The following is a 17,623-nucleotide window of genomic DNA, read 5'->3' on the forward strand; positions in this document are numbered from 1 at the left end:
ATTTTTAAGAAATGTATTGAATTATTTGAAAGTTTGTAAGTTCTTAGGTAGCTGATCGCAATTCTGACTTCAGTATTCTAAAAATTCAATAAGTGTTGACTATTCATTTAACACTAGTCAGTTGTTTACGTAACGATCTCATCATGTTAGAATTTCTTCCCCTTTATTTGTTTTTGTACTAACACTAAAGTGTTGGATTTTATTTTATTATTTATCTTTTAATAGAGTCTAAGATCTTAACTTGTTAGCCAAAGAAGTTAATTTTCTTTCAAAATATTCCATTTGTTGCGTCTAAGACTTCAACATGTTAAGTATGGTTCATCTTCATTTGTTTTTGTACTTAACATTCAACTGTTAGATTCTCTTTCGTCATATTTCATTTGTTTTCGTCTAAAACCTTAGTGGGTGAAGCTTGTTTCGTGTGCATTTGTTTTTGTAGTAACATTGAAGGGGTTGAATTTCTTTCGAAATATTCAATTTGTTGCGTTTGAGACTTTAATGTGTTAAGTATGCTTCGTTTTCATTTGTTTTTGAAATAACATTCAACTGTTAGATTCTCTTTCTTCATATTTAATTTGTTTGCGTTTAAGACCTATGTATATGTGTGAAGCTTGTTTCGTATTCATTTGTTTTTGTAATATAATATAACATTGATGTGATAGATTTTCTTTACACATTTTTCTGTGTTTACGTCTAAGACCTTAATGTCCACTCAGTTTAAGAAACTTTTACCGCATCATTTTATTGCTAAGAGGCAGTCTGAGTACTTTCAGGAAAAAAAAAATAATCTTCAAGACGGCGAAGTAATATTGCAGTGTGATTTTTCTGAAAACTATGCTTATGTTGCGCAGGATGCTGTGCAAGGATTTCATTATAATAATGATCAATGCACAATACATCCTGCAGTTTTCTATTACAAGGAAGGGAATGAAATGAAGCACCGCAGTATTGTATTACTGTCAGACTGTACAACGCATGATACTGCAGCAGTTTACATATTACAGCAGACAGTAATACCGGAAATAAAGAAAGTATGCCCAAATGTCAAAAAAATATACTATTTTACTGACGGGGCTAAACAGCACTACAAAAATCGGTACCAAATAATAAATTTAATAAACCACGAAAAAGATTTTAATGTAAAGGCTGAGTGGCATTTCCATGCAACTGCTCATGGGAAAGGAGCATGCGATGGCGTTGGAGCAGTTTTAAAAAGAGAAGCAACGCGTGCCAGTTTACAACGTAAACCTCAAGACGCCATTTTGAATGCCAAAGCTCTTTTTGATTGGGCAAAAGAGCACATTAAATCGATTCAATTTTTTATTTATTCAAAACAGCAACATGAAAAAATGAAACGTTCGCTAAACAAGAGATTTTCCGCGGCACCTTCTGTAACCAAAATCCAATCAGCACATTGTTTTATAGTTACACCACATAATAAACTCAACGTTTATAGGTACTCGAATGACCATGAACCGCTCGCCATTGTCCAATATTAATCAGCCGTTTTGAAATATAAAACCATTTAAAGAGAGTTACTATCAATCAGCCCTTTTCAGAGCTAATAAATTAATTAAAACACCAAAAAATAAACCTTTAATCAGCCCTTTTCAGGGCTAATAAAGTAGCTAAAACACCAAAAAATAAATCATCAATCAGCCCTTTTTAGGGCTATAAAACAACATTGATTTGACATATTGGATCCGCCATTTTGAATTTGAAAAACTGATACCGGATTCGTCATTAGCGACCTCGAAAACCCCCGAGTAACAAATTTTAAGCAAATTAAAAAAAATTTCGAAAATATCCGCCATATTGGATCCGCCATTTTGAATTTTGAAAAACTGACATCGGATTCGTCATCAGCGACCCTGAAAACCCCCAAGTGATGAGTTTCAAGCGAATCCAAAAAAATTTTTGAAAAATGTCCGCCATATTGGATCCGCCATTTTGAATTTTGAAAATCTGATTTCAGATTCGTAATCAGCGACCCCAAAAACATTCAAATATATCATGAGTCATCATTTTTGAACCTATTTTTAAAAGTAATTGATAGATATATTTGCAAATTTTGGAATTTAGTGTCTTTGAGGTGACACAGTAATGACGCCATTTTGAATTTTCAAATTTGCCACTTTGCAATTGAAAGGGCATGAGTTTACGAGTATTTTGACATATTATATGATTATTTTCATCCCATAGAATTTTGGACAGAGCTTTGGTCCGGTTGACGTGGAACGCCCCATATATATATATATATTGTATACATATATTAGGGCGGGTCGATTTAAAAATCACTCACTGCTCTGTGAAAATCGTATTCTAGGGATCAAAATAAGAAACTTTGCCGAAGGAACCATACCTATAAAACGAATTCTGAATTGGGGGGACCCAATTTGGGTCGAACGAAAAATCCCACTTTGACCCATTTAGAGTGCTCCAATCGAGTCCAAATGTGTGACCGACACCCACTACCTTTGGACGGCGGATCCACCCATGCCAGTGGCACACCCCCTGGAACTCCCCTGGGGGGTTCCCCATACAATCATTTCAAAATATCACCATTTTTGGTCTTTACATGAGAAAAGAAACTAAAAAGTTCGACCCAAATTGGGGGACGTCAGAATTCGTTTTAAAGGTATGGTTCCTTCGGCAAAGTTTCTTATTTCGATCCCTAGAATATGATTTTCACAGAGCAATGGGAGATTTTTTTGCTTCCCCACAAATCGACTCGGCTTAATATATATATAATTGGCGCGTACACCCCTTTTGGGTATGGGAATAAGTTTCCGCCCTCGTAAAAGAGGTGTCGGTGCTGATACTATTTTTGTGTTCGCTCTAGTAATATACTGGTGATTTGAAGGTGTGTATGTGAGGTTTCGAGGCGGCCGGCGTAGCCGAATGGGTTGGTGCGTGACTACCATTCGGAATTCACAGAGAGAACGTCGGTTCGAATCTCAAACATTTTTCTAATAGCGGTCGCCCCTCGGCAGGCAATGGCAAACCTCCGAGTGTATTTCTGCCATGGAAAAGTTTCTCATAAAAATATATGCCGTTCAGAGTCGGCTAGAAACTGTAAGTCCCTCCATTTGTGGAACAACATCAAGACGCACACCACAAATACGAGGAGGAGCTCGGCCAAACACCCAAAAAGGGTGTACGCGCCAATTGTAAAAAAATGTGAGGTTTCGAACGCAGTAATTGACATTCGTTTGTAGCGTAAAGATCCTTTTTTATCTCACGTCAAAAATGTCTACGTTCGTCCACAAAAACAGCACTTGCGGGAAGTCACGCTTCATTATTATCTACCTTTTAAAAGTGTTTTCAATATTTACTGTGATAACGCTCCATCAAAGAAAACTTGTAAAGAGGGGTTTCGATGCTTCCAAAGTGGCGATTGCGACGTGAATGATAAAGAAAGCGAAGGAACACCGAAAAAGTTCAAAGATACTCAACTACAACAATTATTAGATGACGGCGCAAGTCGATCTCTTCATGGTATGTCTAAAGAGTTGGATGTTGACAGATCAACCGTCGATAAACGTTTGCACGCGATGGAAATGGTCCAGAAAGCAGGTGACTGGATGTCATATCAATTTAAGGAGAGAGATATCGAGAGACATTTGGTGACAAGTGAGATGCTTTTTGAACGGCAGAAAAGAAAAGTTTTGCTGCATCGCATCGTCACTGGCAATGAAAAATTGATCTATTATGATAACCCTAAGCGTCGAAATTGTTGGAGCCTGCCACGTGCACCAGATCCATCGACAACCAAAAAAACATTCATGCTTCAAAGGTTATGTTGTGCATCTTGTGGGATCAGAAGGGTGTCATCTATTATGGACTCCTTAAACCGTCTGAAACTATCACTGGCAATCGTTACCAACTACAGCTAATGCGTTTGAATCGAGCTCTCGAAGCAAAGCGGCCGGAATCGGCCTGATTTTGCTGCATGACAATGACAGTCGACACGTTGCTAAATCGGTAAATCGTTCCGAAAATATTTAGAGGGACCGAATTGGGAAATTTTGCCACACCGGCCGTATTCCACAGACATTGCACCTTCGGATTACCAACTATTTCGGACAAGAAAAGACGGAAACTTTTTCCCATACCCAATAATTTGACATATGAGTTATTGTTTGAAAACTAAGTAATCCGCATACTAAACTACTTTTATAATTAAGCCAAATTTTAAAAATATGTGACTCCTTAATATGTAGATTAGCGTAGCGCCGTCAGAATTGGGAAGGACCTCTCCGAGCCGTTTGATACCAAACGAGGTTTCAGACAGGGTGACTCGCTGTCGTGTGACTTCTTTAACCTGATGTTGGAGAGCATCGTACGAGCCGCAGAACTTAATCGCTCAGGCACAATTTTTTATAAGAGCGTACAATTGTTGGCGTATGCCGATGATATTGACATCATCGGCCTTAACAACCGCGCTGTTAGTTCTGCCTTCTCCAAACTGGACAAAGAGGCAAAGCGAATGGGTCTGGTGGTGAACGAGGACAAAACGAAGTACCTCCTGTCTTCAAACAAACAGTCGGCGCACTCGCGTATCGGCACCCACGTCACTGTAGACAGTTATAATTTCGAGGTTGTAAAAGACTTCGTCTATTTAGGAACCAGCATTAACACCGATAACAATGTCAGCCTTGAAATCCAACGTAGAATCTCTCTTGCCAACAAGTGCTACTTTGAACTAAGTAGGCAACTGAGCAGTAAAGTCCTCTCTCGACGAACAAAACTAACACTCTACAAGACTCTCATCATGCCCGTCCTAACGTATGGCGCAGAAGCGTGGACGATGGCAATATCCGATGAAGCGACGCTTGGAGTGTTCGAGAGAAAGATTCTGCGTAAGATTTTTGGACCTTTGCACGTTGGCAATGGCGAATATCGCAGACGATGGAACGATGAGCTGTATGAGCTTTACGACGACATAGACATAGCCCAGCGAATAAAGATCCAGCGGCTACGTTGGCTGGGTCATGTCGTCCGAATGGATACAAACGCTCCGGCTTTGAAAGTATTCGATGCGGTACCAGCTGGTGGTAGCAGAGGAAGAGGGCGGCCTCCTCTGCGTTGGAAAGATCAGGTGGAGAAGGACTTGGCTTCACTTGGTGTGTCCAACTGGCGCCGGTTAGCACGAGAAAGAAACGACTGGCGCGCTTTGTTAAGCTCGGCCAAAATCGCGTAAGCGGTTATAGCGCCAATTAAGAAGAAGAAGAAGCGTAGCTAGGGCAGCATTCCACACGCCGCGTATGTAGAGACAACTGAGCTGATCCGTAAGACTGAGATCTTACTATTTACTAGCGGCAAAAACTTTCAGTGTATATTTCAACGTAGCTCATTACTTTTTCGGTAGCTTTCTGTATGAGTTTTCACACAACTTCTGTCACGCTGATCTCTCAGGGTTGAAGGGTAATAGATTTTATGCCGCTGATCTGGGCCTATATAGATAAACCTTCTGCAATCTTTCCATCTAATCGTGAAGGATGGGATCAATCTCACATTTGTATGCGCACGGCCGAACACTTTGATTGGATAATTTAGGATCGCCGGAACTGCTGTCGCTTCGTTTAGTTATCGCGCTTGCACTGTATTGTCGACATTATTGACGCATTACCAACCGACTACTTGGTCACCTCCTAAGACGCAATTTTTCAGTAAGCAAATGTAAAGAGAAAGGAAACTTAATGGTCAAATGTAACAGAACCAAATAAGCCTAGTTAGAGAATCTCTGTTGAAAGTAGGACACGACTCTTCATTTAACTGTTGTTGTGAAAGGAGAAGTTTGCCTAAGTACTGTGGGTCGCTTCATTTATTCTGATGTGTGTCCCATACGATAAGTTCATATCGCCATTGCTTCAGAATTTAAAGTAAACCATCACCAAACCATAGACTATAGATGATAGCAGATATTGAAATACCATATGATCGAATTCAAATGTCCATATCTGCGCTAATCTGATGGCAAAGAATCAAAAACTTGATTTGGTCAATATTTTCTACATCACCCCATGCCATGCAAGAGAATATATAAACGGAGAGGTCTGGGTTGTAATTTGTAACTAATAAAAGTCCCAAAAATCCAGGAAATGTCATAGACATATAAGAATCGTATTTATAACTTCCATATACAATTATGCATGTTTAATGTGTGTTATATACAATATATAAGTATGTATGTAAATACATTTTGTTTATTCCAATTTTTTACATCTGCAAAATTTCGGCACTTAATAATTTTTATAACAATTATGGAAATATAAGCGTAACATTAAATCATTATTAAAGTACATCCCTTTTTACGGCATAAGAGGGACAATAAATATAAAATTATATGAAATAAAACGAAAAATAGGTTCACATAAGAATTATGTGATATCATTTTTAATATAGTATCTACTAGAACTGTCAGAGTTTTCATTCTTCGGTTTTGCAATTCTGAATGTGGAATTTTCAGCATTTCCTCATTTGTGTGTGTTAGTAGTCTCTTAATATGATTTCAATAAATTTAATTTTAAGGTCCCAGGGTATATCATCATTAGTTATATACCAGCCTGCGTTTGTGATAGTCCTTAAGATTTTTAATTGCAGTCTTTTCATTACCTAAAGGTTTCATTTGTTTGCTGTTCCCCATAGGGCGATGCCATATTTCCAGTTTGGATTTATAAGAGTTGTGAAGATTAACAATTATTACCAAGTAAAAGTCGCGAGTAAAATTGTCTGAATCTGGTTTAACTTCACTTTTCTTTTGAAGTAAATGCTCCTTCCAGGTCAGTTTTGCATCAATTATTATGCCTAAATATTTGGCTTTTGTATGATATATGTATTATATGGCATGATATATGAGGGAGTTCTTTCAACTCGCGCTAATATAATATTTTCAAATTTTTTTAAGCAGCACCTCATGTCTTTTCCACACAATCAGAGCCGCCTCAGAAATCTCTGGTATATGTATATGCCATTCATATCTTCTCAAGGCTTTTTATACCACCTTGATCAAAAAGTGCCCAGACTATACTCAGAAAATTCCAAATATAAGTTAATTCCTCAAAAGTGACCTTATCACCGTCAAAGTACTTCCCATCAACTGCAACACACTATGCCAGCGGTTGATCCAGCTCTTGAGACATGAATGGTGGATGGTATTCGTTTCATTTTTGGTCGGATAGTGATGACACTCTGCGACGTTGAATTATCATGGTACAAAATCCATGTGTTGTTTTCCCACAAGTTTTTTTCCTTTTTGATTAATTGCTTAACGGAAACGTAGCATAACGCCCAAATAATAATTCTTAATAGAAATATTCTGTGAAAGATTTTCGGACCTTTATATCTTGGTAACGGCGAGTATCGCAGGCATTGTAACAATTAGCTGCATGTGCTTTACGACGACATAGACATAGTGCAGCGAATAAAGATCCAGTGGCTAGGTTGGCTGGATCAAGCGGTCCGAATGAATGCGAACGTCCCGACTCTGAAAGTACTCGAAGAGGTACCAGCTGGTGGTAGCAGAAGAAGAGGAAGACCTCCTCTGCGTTGGAAAGATCAGGTGGTAAAGGACTTGGCTTTACATGGTGTTTCCAACAGGTGCCGGTTAGCAGGGGAAAGAAACGACTGACGCGCTTTGTTAAACTCGGCCAAAGTTGCGTAAACGATTATCGCTCCAATCAGGAAGAAGAAGAATAACCTGCTCTTCTGGCGAGAATTCGAGGTGCAGAATACCGTCATACTCTATAAACACCGTGAACATCGCTTTCTGTTTTGACTGAAACGACCTGTTTTTTTATATCCGTTCATTCGGAGCTATCCAGTCACTCACCTGATGTCTGGATTTCGTATTGTACTCACAAACACACGTCCCGTCTCCAGGAATGATGGATTTGATGAATGTTTGGTCGAATTGAACTTGGGAAATCATGTCTTTGATATTATCAACACGTTCCCTCTTTTGCATGTACTTCAGACCCTTTGTACAACAGGGTGCAAACCCAAATCATTAACTACAATGTGCTGAATGGGTCCGTAAGCAATGTTCAAGTGCTCTGCTAGATATCTGTTGGTTAATTTGCGGCTAATGATTAACTTTACTTTGCCTTCACTGATGTTTTCATCAGTTTCTATGTCGACGGCATTCCATAATGTTCTCCCTACGTCATTCTCGATGGACTCACGATAGACTCTTCTGAAGCTCTCATGCCACTCATACCTCCTTTAGAGTATCATTACCGAACAGTTTCTCAACATTTCTATGTTCATCCATTTTCGCACCTTTGAATCTATTTTTAACGAACAATTTAATATGAACTCGTTGCTTTAAATTCAAATCCATTTTGAAACTGTAAAAGATCGAAAAAACGTGAAGATATAGATTTGCATAAGACGGTGTGACTTTTACGATATCGATGATAGAAATATTGATCATAGATGCGGCCCCCTAACAAAAAAAGAAAAAACAGAACTCAAGTCAGTTGATTTAGGGGGTCACTTGGCGGTTGTGCCGGGAAATTTGTTCACAATGTGCTTTATCTATATCTATATCAATTCGTTTGGGTGGTTACAATGAACGGTGATGTCAACAAAGTTAAAATACCAAGGGCATTAGTGAGCCCAAATATCAAAAGAAACACTAAATTTAACTCAACTGGAAGTCCGCCTCCGTGTAGCAAATTCAAGCTATTTGCTGTCTTCAGAAAACTTTTAGCTACGCATGAAAATTTAAGCAGGAAAATATTATATTTGTATATTAGTAAATATGATTTAGACATAACTTTTAGCAGATACGGAGGTAAAAAGCAGCCAGGAAACATTACTCAAATGAAAAAAGAAGCCGCAAATGACACCAGGTGCAATTGTGCCCTAAGCCGCCACGCAAAACGTGAAAAAAAAACACATAAGAAAATGTTCGTAAGCTACTTTTGTCACAAACAAACATACTTTTCAGAAATCAAAAGTTAGATTGTTGATTTTTCTTCAAAAAAAATGCAGGCAAATCACTCACCTTTGAAAAATGATTGTAGCAGCTGAGTAGGGAACGTATAGACACTGTTTATTTACAAGATGTTTGCCATACCTACGCAGCAGAATCGTGCAAAGGTTATCACCTGCACACAAAACATTATAAAATCAGGGTTGAATGTTTGAGTTTCAATGTCATCACTCATACGCCACGTGCAACCAAACCAAATACAATAGAAGGCAAATAGAAGGCAATTAAAATTGTTAATGTATTTACTTTTACTTTAATGAACTAAGTCGAAGGGTGAGTACTGGAAAAGTAATATTATCTATATGAAAATTAAGGTTAAAGGGGAAATATTTCGATAATCGACATCATTCAGTCGTGTAATTATTCTGAAAACTGTTTGCCTCAGATCTGTGAATGTTTGCAAATTATTCTCATTTTCGGTAGTTTAAAATTACTTCTAACCCATTAATGCTGTCTATACGAAATAAACGGCAGCATTTAAGACAAGTAGGAGATCTGCAATTTACCAAAGAGAGTTCGTTAAAAACTGCGAAATTAAATTTCTTGAAACTGTGAATATTCTTGATCAATGTTATCAGCCTGCTGAGTTTTTTTTACATATAATAACGATTTTTATTAAGCGTTGCACAAAATCTCTATCTCGATCACTCCAAGGCACGCCTCTCAAACTAATTTTTATTTATTTATTTTTTGTTTTTTTTTTTATTACTATTGCAATCTAGTTAACAAAACTAATAAGCAATTCATTTTACATATATTTAATTAAATTAAAACATTTCAAGTAAAGACAAAATTTTATGAAAAGAGATCATGCGGTTTCGTCCTTTTTAATCTTCTCGTGAGGTCATCAGTTACAAGTAGTTTGGCTGCTTCCTCATTGATGTGCTGCTGAAATCTCTCTTTATGTTTATTTGCGATTTTTTTTATGATAGCCGTAATGGTGTCTATATTAAGATCCTTATGTAGATTGCAATTACGAATGTACCACGGCGCTCTAACGATGTCGCGTAATACTTTATTTTGGAATCGTTGAATGATGTTTTTGTTGCTTTCACTGGTGCTGTATGCCACATGACCACACTGGTTTCAGTATTCGGTTGTATAAAAGTATTTTGTTATAAATAGAGAGCTTAGAATGTCGGCCTAACAGCCAATACATTTTCTTGTATTTAAGAATTAACTCCTCGTGTTTTTTCTTGACATGTGCTTTCCATCTCAGCTTAGCATCTAAGGCCATTCCTAGATATTTTGCCGTATTTGCATGCGGTATTGCCGTATTATTGACAAATATTGGTTTATAATTTATATTTCTATTAGTGAAGTCAACATGCACAGACTTGGTTTCGTTTAACTTGACACGCCATTTTTTGAATTGCATTTACTGATGCTTGTAACTTCTGAATTGCTTCTAAGTGTTTTTCATCAGTTGCTAATACTGCAGAATCATCGGAAAATGTTGCAGTTGTTGTATTGTTGCATGTGGGTATATCGTTAGTATACAAGAGATACAAAACTGGCCCGAGTACACTGTCTTGCGGGACACCTGCATTAATATCTTTCAGTTCTGAATAGGCATCTGCTTGCTTTATTCTAAAGTATCTGCTCTTTAAGTAGGATTTTAAAATGTTTGAGTACTGGATTGGTAGAACTGCTTGAAGTTTATGGATTAGTCCCTCATGCCATACTTTATCAAAAGCTTGCGATACATCCAGGAATACCGCAGAACAGATTTGTTTTTCTTTCAGTGATTTTTCAATTACATGAGTAATGCGGTGCACTTGATCAATCGTTGAGTGCTCATTTCGAAAACCAAATTGATGGTTTGGTCCAAGGCATTTTGCATCTAACAAAGGTTTTAATCTTTTTAGCAAGATTTTTTCAAAAAGCTTAGATAAAATTGGTAACAACGATATTGGTCGGTATGATGACACATCGTGTGGTGGCTTTCCTGGTTTTGGAAGCATAATAACTTCCGCTATTTTCCATTGTTGCGGTACATATTCTAAACGAAATGCAGCATTAATCAAATGTGTCAATTTGACAATAGCATTATTGGGCAATTCTTTTGATATTTTCCCTGTTATAAGGTCATAACCGGGTGCTTTTTTGCTATCTATTTTATTTTTAATAGTGTCCTTTACCTCTTTAAAGGAAGTCAAGGGGATTTTATCGATTTTTTGTCAAATAGGATGAGGTATATTTTCTAACTCATCTCCTTCGATCGGATGAAAAATGTTTTGAAAATATTCCGCAAGTCTCTCAGCTTTTTGTTCGTTAGATTTGGCCCAGCTGCCATCATAATTTTTTAATGATTTTAATTCATAAATTCATTCATAATTAAAATATTTGTATATTTTAACCCGCATTCTTGCTCCTGGAATCTGCGGAAGTCCCTGATATTTCAAAGAAGTCAATTTTAATGGCGAGTTCAATTGATATGGCGAGCTCAGATTTGAATTCAACATGTCTAAAATATTCGAATAAATTTAGGCTGGTTCTAAGTTTAAAATATGTTCCGGCCTTTTTGTATCGAAAGCACCAGAAATATTCTAGAATATAATTTATTGTGCATAAATTTCGGACCCACTACTACATTTATCTAATTTAATTTTGCAAAGGAAATTGCAACTTGAAAATATAGTTCGTTCCTGATTGTTGGACTGAAGAACCTGTAAACTTCATAGTAAAAGAATAGAGTGATCATAAAGATGACGTAATCGTAGATGACTACAACCACAAATGACATACACCGTCCGTTCTTCTTTTCGGATGATCGGGAATGTAATCCACAAACGTCAGAGATGCCAAGAGATGTTTTTGAAAGATAAAGGTCATGCTTCGACTCGTACTGATGAATAATCTGAATTAAAAAGAAGGATAAGGAACATTTATCTAATAAAAAAAGGAATTATTGTTCGCCATCTCATTTTACTTTTCAATTTGGAAATAATGCATGACATTCAGGTAAGCGTCTATTGTCGAGTAACTAAGAAATCTTTGAACAGTAAAAACTTGCGCGAAATACGGCATGAAAATAATCAATAAATAATTTACTGTTGCTATTTTCTAAATTTGTAGTTTTAAGTATAAATTATGTAAACAAAATTGATTATGAACTTTGTAACTTGCAACAATGATTTATTATAAAAAAGTCTCACTTAAATAAAAAAATTGATCATTAATCTATACAAATTCTACTAGGCTTTAGTTGTATTGATCACAATCTTACCGATTTTTTCAGTATCAATCAGGAAAAGCAATGTGGCATTATAGCTTAACAAGTTTTGTGCTAAAATCGTATGCTGTTCCTGGCAAAGTCGGTCAGCCTGAGTTCATTAGCAGCTTCGACATTGGCAAGCACGGCGTCAATATCGCTTTGATGCTCATTGCGGTGAGACGTTCGTTCATTGAAGTAAATGAAAAAACTTCATTACGGGGTACTTCTTAATAAACATATCCGAAAACGCCGAATTTGAGCTCCTTCAAAGGCAGGTATCGACACGTCGCGAGAACTAATTTTATTTTTACTTTACCTGTACATCTCACCTCTTCCAACTGACCTTGTCTCCGTCAGGGTCTGCTTTTACGAGGATATCAATGAGACAGAGAGAGGCATCTGCCCCATTATGAGGTCAGTTATTCCAGGTGAATGTTTGCAAACCAGATATTTCAAAATGTTTGTTGTTGTTTTTATCAAAAGAGGAATATTATACAAGCATTTACTCTACTTTTTAAACGATGGTATTTTGGATATTCTTTAGTCTATAATTAATGAAGTTTGAATAAAAAATTTCACAGCCATTATCCTAGAGAAAGCACAAATATATATTCTTATGCATGTAACTGGAGCAACCATTGTTTATTAGATGTTTGACCGAGCTTCTCATCCAATTTTTCGAATGCGTCTTCATGTTGTTGCATTAATAGAGACACCTATGTTTCATGCCGCCTCCGAACGGCAGATGGTTTTTTATGAAAAGTTTTTGTCGTGGCAGCAGTTGTATCGCAAGCAACCATACATTAACCCATACCGCTACAGCGACCGTCATAATTCATTTAATTTTTGAGTAACACGAAATCTCTTCATGGGTTTCGATTTTATGACTAATGTGCTAGTGATTTTTCTTCTTCTTGATTGGTGCAATAACCGCTTTCACGATTTTAGTTGAGTTTAACAAAGCGCACCAGTCGTTTCTTTCTCGTGCTAACCAGCGCCAGTTGGAAACACCAAGTGAAGCCAAGTCCTTATCCACCAGATCTTTCCAACGCAGAGGTGGCCTTCCTCTTCTTCTGCTACCACCAGCTGGTACCGCATCGAATACTTTCAGAGCCGGAGCGCTTGTATCCATTCGGATGACATGATGCAGTCAACGTTGCCGCTGGATCTTCATTCGCTGCGCTATGTCTATGTCGTTATAAAGCTTAGTTGTACAGCTCATCGTTCCATCGAGTCCGATATTTGCCGTCATCAACATGTAAAGGTGCAAAAAGTCTTCCGCAGAATATTTTAGGTCTGTCACAATGGGTCAGTCAAATCCGTTGCAGAAACGAATTTGACTGACGTGACGTGTAACACGCACCGTGATGCCACAATGAAAGTATTGCCGCTTATAAACAAAAAGAGGCAGATGTTCTTTCGTGGTGCATGAAAGGGTTTTTGTTGGTTGCGAGATATATTATTGTACTAATGTTTATGAAAGAGTGAAGGAGGGTTTTAATAGAATTTATGGTAGTCGTAAACGGTGAGTGCGACCATAACATCGAGATCTGGACGCACATCTGATTTGCAGGACAACTTGGTTAAGCCTAGCCTTTCTCTACACTTTCAAGTTTTTATCGAAAACATAAGGGTGCATTTGAATTGACTCAATTTTTTTAAATCCCATGTATTTACTGCACTTAATTTGATATATTAAAAAACACCCTCTATAAAAAGTTGCGCAATACAAAATTGTCCTTCTTTAAACAGTTGTCATTTTCGCGCACTTCCCAATTTTTGTGCATTCCGGCATGGCGTATAACAAAAGTAGTATTTTACCATTCCGGCATGACTAAGGCACGTATGTGGTGCCTTCTACTCAAATATATTATACATAATAATTTTTGCTGTCAGTCAAATTCGTTGCCGCAACGGACCCCTTTTCACGGGCATACTTCTCTCAAACACTCCAACGGACACCTTATCGGATGTTGTCACCGCCCAGGCTTCTACGCCGGGCTAGTGATTATCTTAATATAATTTAATATAAATATAATTAAAACAGCTAACAAACTAGAACTGAAAATATGAGGGCAAACAAAAAAAATTGTTCACGTACCGTCATCTCGGGTAGAAAAATGCTAAGTTTTACTTAAGAATCTTAAAAGCAGAGAAGAACACACATACTTGTATGTGTATAAATTTCTAAAATTGAAAGTTTCTGCTTTTAAAATGAATTACGCTTTTATCTTTTTACTTGCCGCCTCTGTTTATTTGTTTACTTGTTTGCTTTGGCCCAATGACAAACCCACAGTCACTTTCCTTTAACACACGCGCATTACCTGGATTTTCTTCACTTATTTGCATATGTATCTATTACATAATGCACGCAGCTATGCAAATATTTTGGATGGTAATAAAGCAAATCAAGGTTAAGATGCTCGTAAATATGTTTGCGTACAGATAAGCCGAGAGATGAAAAGCTTTTATACAAACAGGAGGGCTCGAATTTTGAGCAAAGTATTCTAGCTTCAAAGAATGTTTATTTAATGCTTATGAATTTTTCTCTGAAACTCTGTAATAGCGGAACTTTGTTAAATTAAACTTAAAACGGATGAAACGTGTTTGAAAATTGTTACAACTTTCTTTGGCTATGCCACTGTAAGACAAATCAAATAAAAAGTTCTGCGCGTTTGTTCTTTATTCCGAAGCTGAAATTGATATACTCGTAGTTAGTTAGGATTGGATGACTCCGAAAAATATGTATGGATAATCTACAGTTTCCGGGTAATGTGTTCACATATCTGTCTGAGTATGACTTCCATTATTTTATTGGCATTTCCGACGTTCAGACTATCTGGAGAGAATCATTGGAACCAAAGCACCGTCTGATATTTCGAATATGTAAGTGGGCGGCCGCCGTAGCCGAATGGGTTGGTACGTAGGTTCGAATCTCGGTGAAATAACAAAATTAAGAAAAACATTTTTCTAATAGCGGTCGCCCCTCGGCAGGCAATGCCAAACCTCCGAGTGTATTTCTGCCACGAAAAAGCTCCTCACTAAAATATCTTCCGTTCGGAATCGAATTGAAACTGTAGGTCCCTCCATTTGTGGATTTGGTCATTAAATGAAACAATCGTTTGTAATCAAAAGACATGCATTTTTGTTACAGGCATTTCAGTGAAGTATAAAAAAACTCTAAGTGAGAAGGAAGTCGAATACAAACTTACGTAGAACCAACTAAGTAGACAGTGCTATTTTGACAGTCTAGGTAAAAAAGTTATTTATTATTATTATTACTTATTATTAACAAAAACGCAAACTCAGAAAAGACTGGCAACGCTCCAAACACCCAGCCGATAAAACTAAACTAAACAAATCATCAAATGAACTCAAAAAATTTCTCCAAGAACATAATGACAATCAACTGAAGAAGTACCTTAGCAGCCTCGAAACAACTACAGCTACCAACTATCCCCTATGGAAAGCAACTAAAAAACTCACTAAAACAACCATACACAAGCCTCCAATAAAAACAAATTCCAACACATGGGCTAGAACAAGCAAAGAAAAGGCTGAAACATTAACTGACCACTTTAAAACAATATTTACAAATAGCATGGATAATAAAGACATTGAGCTGCCAAGCACAATTGAGAATGCAGACCACACAATACAAAACACGACAAAAGAAGAAATCAAATATTATATAAAGAAACTTAAAGACAAAAAGACACCGGGATATGACCAAATAAATGGGAAAATACTAAAGGAACTACCCGATACTATAATAAAATACATACGAGACCTCTTCAACGGAATAATTAGGTTACAATACTACCCAAAAGCATGGAAAGTTGCACAAGTTATAGCGGTCCCCAAGCCAAACAAGAACGCCTTTGTTGCTAGCTCGTACAGACCAATTAGCTTGCTGCCCATCCTCTCTAAATTGTTTGAGAAAATACTGCTTGACAGAATTGACCCGATTCTAAAACAAAAATACGCTATCCCCTCACACCAGTTCGGTTGCCGAAAACAACATTCAACTGTGCAAAAGATTCGCAGAGTAGTAAACAAAATTACAGACGACTTCGATAAGAGGAAATATTGAAGTAATCGCGAAGGCTTTTGACAGATTAAGACACAAAGGACTTCTATATAAGCTAAAAACCATTTTACGACTTAACAGATTTAATACCCTTAAAAGCCACATGACTGATAGACACTTCTTCATAAAATATGACGATGAGTGCTCTGTTATCTTGACGGCGTCTGCTGGAGTACCTCAAGGAAGCGTACTGAGCCCCATACGATACTTAGTATACACAGCAGATATAACAACGCCAACTACTCGAGGATCAATGATAGCTACATTTGCAGACGACAAAGTTTTAATGTCAGCTAACCATAATGAAGAAGCAGCAACAAAAACACTGCAAGATACGCTATCAGCTACAACACAATGGTTTGAAAAATGGGGCATTGAGGTCAATAAAGACAAAACACAACATGTAATATACGCGAAGAGAAAATCTTCAAGATATCCAATCCAGATTAACGGGGAAGACATAAAAATATACTCAAGTGCAAAATACTTAGGCATAACGATTGACTCAAAACTCACATGGAAAAAACACATACTGAACAAGAGAAACGAGATGAAAAACAAATTCCGACTCTACTGGCTACTAGGGAAACAATCAACCCTAACTTATTTAATAAACAAATGATATACAAATCAATAATCAGACCGAAATGGACCTACGGACTAGAAATTTGGGGGACTGCCAGTAAATCAAACCTACAAATCCTCCAGAGAAGTCAATCTACGACGCTAAGGACAATCACAAACGCAAATCGGTACATAAAAAATGACGATATTCACCGCTACCTCGGCATAGACACTGTCACTGAAGCAGTAAAAATAAGCAGCAGTAAGCACATCTTGCGACTATTAGAGCACAAAAACCATGAGATGAGACTGATATCGGAAATGGAACTTAAACCAAGAAGACTAATATTAAATAAAATATAATAATATAAAATTATAGAAAACTATGTATTAGTAAAATTGTAACTAAATACCACCAAAGACAATACTGTTCTCTTTCAAAGGGAACGGACATTTTAAGTCCAAACCCTAACACCAATTACTTATTGTTAATATATTATTAACAGATCGTAATTTATAATGGAAATAAAAAAAATAAAAAAATAAAATAAAAAATTATTATTACTGCCAAAACAAGAAATATATATAAAAGATGATTAATGGTTAATGGTTGTTGAAAATTCTTAAGCGTTTTTAAGAGAAATTATTTTACGTGGGAAGGATGCGCGAACACAACAATTGCCTGTTAAATAAAATGCGAGCGCGTTCGGTGGTAACTTCACAAGTGATTTATTTATTTCTAAATTCGAGT

This window comes from Anastrepha ludens, chromosome 3 (genome assembly GCF_028408465.1).
Source record: "Anastrepha ludens isolate Willacy chromosome 3, idAnaLude1.1, whole genome shotgun sequence".
Taxonomy (NCBI): domain Eukaryota; kingdom Metazoa; phylum Arthropoda; class Insecta; order Diptera; family Tephritidae; genus Anastrepha; species Anastrepha ludens.